Genomic DNA, 3,650 nt, shown 5'->3' with positions numbered 1-3,650 from the left:
TAGAACACAGAGGTTTATGGGCGTTTATTATTTGAGGATGAAATAAATCCACTCTTGTCTGATAAAAGGGGCCATCAACTGCACTCACTGTGCAACTCTTATGAAAATTTCCTGGTGGAAGTCTACAGAGGAATCTTTATCTAGTACAAATTACCAAGCAGCTACAAACCAATTGGCTCTGTCTCAGTTGAACTTGCCGGCAGAAAGCACAGATGTCAAAACAGAATAGAGCAATAAAATTCCCAGCTCGTGGCAAAACAGAGATTTTAAATTCATTTATGAGATGTGGGCATTGCTGGCTAGGCCAACGTTTGTTGCCCATCCCTAGAGTGCTTTAACCCAAAATGATTTGGCTCAAACTGATGATGTTCCTATGGAACTACAATGGTCAGATTAAAGTTTTGGAGCACAAAATGAGGCTTCAAAATGAGGAAGGTGTGGCTCTTGTTCAGAAGGAATTAGACAAAGCTCACACTCGATTAGAAGGCAAAAAATAGAAAGAGTGTAGAAATAAAAGTTAGTTAAAAAAGAATATCAGTATTCTTTATTTGTAACATAAACATAATCAAGATTATTAAAGCAAACAGAGAGAATTACAAAGTTATGTGATTAAGCAGGAGAAAGACAATTCAGTTGGTTGGCTGGCTGAGACATTTTTTTCAGATTTTGACATTAAAGAAGAAATACCTCTGAAAGAAATTGGAGGTCAGAACATGGAGGGAATTCATGTTTAAAGTGGTGGAGCGAGTGCCAATCAAGTGGATTGTTCTGTCCTGCATCATGTGGAGCTTTTTGAGTGTTGTTGGAGCCACACTTATCCAGGCAAGTGGATAGTATTCCGTTGCACTCCTGACTTGTGCCTTGTAAATGGTGTTCAGTCTTAGGGGAGTGAGTTATAGAGTTCCCAGGCTCTGACCTGCTCTTATAGCCAACTATTTCTATGGCTTGTCCAGTTCTGGTCAGTGGTAACCCCCCAGGTTTTGTTAGAGGCATGTTCAGCAATGGTAATGCCATTGAATGCCAAGGGGAGATGGTTAGACTGTCGTTTGTTTGAGATGGTCATTGCCTGGCATTTGAGTGGTGCAAATGTTTCTTGTCACCCACCAGCTCACACTTGAATGTTGCCCAGCTCTTGGTGTATGTTGGCACAGCTGCTTCAGGACCTGAGAATGGTTCTGGACATTGTGCAATCATCGGCAAACATCACCACTTCTGATCTATGCTAAAGGGAAGCTCACTGATGGAGCACTTAAAGATGGTTGGGCCTAAGACACTACCCTGAGGAACTTCTGCAGCAATGTCCTGGGAATGAGGTGATTGACCTCCACCAACCACAACCATCTTCCTTTGAGCTCGGTATGTTTTCCTCACAATTCTCTGATGCAATTCATATATGCTCACGATTTCAGGCATTTTTCTCTCTGCTAAATGCATGGAAATCAAACCAGCCCTATGAAAAAAAGCAATCAACATCCTTTGTCAGGCTGTCAAAATGGTCAGAAAATTGAAATGGGGGAAGCCCTGGTCATGATTCCCAATGACTGAGATAAAAGATTTACAGAACAGTTGTCATTTAAGAATAAAAATACCCTATTCCTAAAAAGAATCCACTTTATTTTTATGTGCATTTCTGAATCATCCAATATTACTAGCATGGCTACTAAGTTGAAGTATTTACTCTCAATAACTTCAGTTGACCAATGAAAATCGTATGATCCACATTGTGAATTTTCTTGCATCATGGAGATCATTATAGATCAGGGTATCAATATAATATCAACATCCATAATTACTTCACCTTATACATAAATATTAGGTCGTAAAGAAAATGTTGGAAAGCCACGAGCAACACGGAGGCAGTACGTCTCACTAAGGTAGTTTGTGAATTTAGCTGTTTATTTTACAACAATCTTCTGAGCCCCGGGTCAGATTGCCACCTGGAAGACACCATCAATCTTTCCCATGTTTATGTAAATATTAATGGTTCCATGAGCAAATATCTCTGTTCCCTCGGGAATAGGATGTGAATACGTGCATTACCTACATTTCTGAATTGTTCTAACCCCTGGTGGCTGTTTGGAGGGAAGGTGCTATACATGTGACAACTCCAAATCTGAATCTTACACTGTTATGGGGTTATGTAAAATTTGAACAGTGACTTACGTATTCATCAGGGAAGTGACTTACCACATTATAGGATAAAATTCATTTTATGCGCACTGGCATTTCAGATCACTAACAGCCAACAGCATTAAAACAGCCACAAGCAGAGATAATAACCTTAATGTCTTTATATGAGAACAACTTATCTTCAGGTTAAAAAATGAGAAATCATAAGGGGAACGGGAGTGAGAAAGAAATCACAACATGGCTCTTAGTCATTTTTGCCAGGAGATTGTTTTCATATTCACTGTAAAGCACAACAGGCATCAAATTTAAACTGATTAGCAATGGCATATCTTCTTAGTCAGAAATGATGGATTACCAGTTTCTGCATGAAATAATAAATGCAAAGTCCTTAAGCAACTACAGAAGATGCCTTACATCCTTAAATACGTTAGCATGTTTTTTTTTCAAAGAACAAAAATAAACCCACAAACATGCTGGAAATTGATGATTTCTAATGGAATGTTTATTAATACTGTTTGTGTAAATGTCCATGCATCCTTTTAAAGGGCGGCACAGTAGCACAGTGGTTAGCACTGCTGCTTCACAGCTCCAGGGACCTGGGTTCGATTCTCGGCTTGGGTCACTGTCTGTGTGGAGTTTGCACGTTCTCCTCGTGTCTGCGTGGGTTTCCTCCGGGTGCTCCGGTTTCCTCCCACAGTCCAAAGATGTGCGGGTTAGGTTGAATGGCCATGCTAAAATTGCCTCTTAGTGTCCTGAGATGCGTAGGTTAGAGGGATTAGTGGGTAAAATATGTAGGGATGTGGGGGTAGGGCCTGGGTGGGATTGTGGTCGGTGCAGACTCGATGGGCCGAATGGCCTCTTTCTGTACTGTAGGGCTTCTATGAATCTTTGTTTTATTACATTATTCCGAGCACTGCTGTGAACAGACAGTAGATTATATTAAACATGCAGTCTTCCCTTTGCGCATCTTCATAAACTTGTGTAGTTTCCATCAATACTCTTATCCCAGTGCACTGCAGGTCGTATTTCCAGTTGTTTCTAATCCAGTGCAGTGATGTTTTCTGTCAGATTACCAAAAAACTCAGCAGAATAAGGTTAGCTAAACTGACAGTAAAAGGATTAGCTATGTGAACCATTATGTTACTGGAGGGGGCTGAGATTTTATTAATGCGCCTACAACAAAATGACAATAAATGCAATTTTCACTGCAGAAGGAAGTTAAGAACACAAGTCTGTGGCAGTTAGGACTTTAACCTGGTGTTGTGAGACTTCTTACTGCAGTTAGTATTCGACAGCCGTTGTGAACCAGTGCCAAAATATAAGAATAAACCAGGGTCCATTTCATGGTTTGCCTTTATGAAAATACTCTTAAGTGGAAATGATTTCTTTCCTCCTCGTCCTCACCACCACCCCATTCCTCTCCATTTACTTTGTCTTGCACATCCCTTCTGTTAGCATATTAAAATTAAAAATGCAACCTGACAAAGAGTTCATTGTTTTCCTAAGTATTCAGATTTTCC

The sequence above is a fragment of the Mustelus asterias genome, chromosome 16 (genome assembly GCF_964213995.1).
Source record: "Mustelus asterias chromosome 16, sMusAst1.hap1.1, whole genome shotgun sequence".
NCBI classification, from domain to species: Eukaryota; Metazoa; Chordata; class Chondrichthyes; order Carcharhiniformes; family Triakidae; genus Mustelus; species Mustelus asterias.
Note: the sequence above shows the minus strand (reverse complement) of the source record.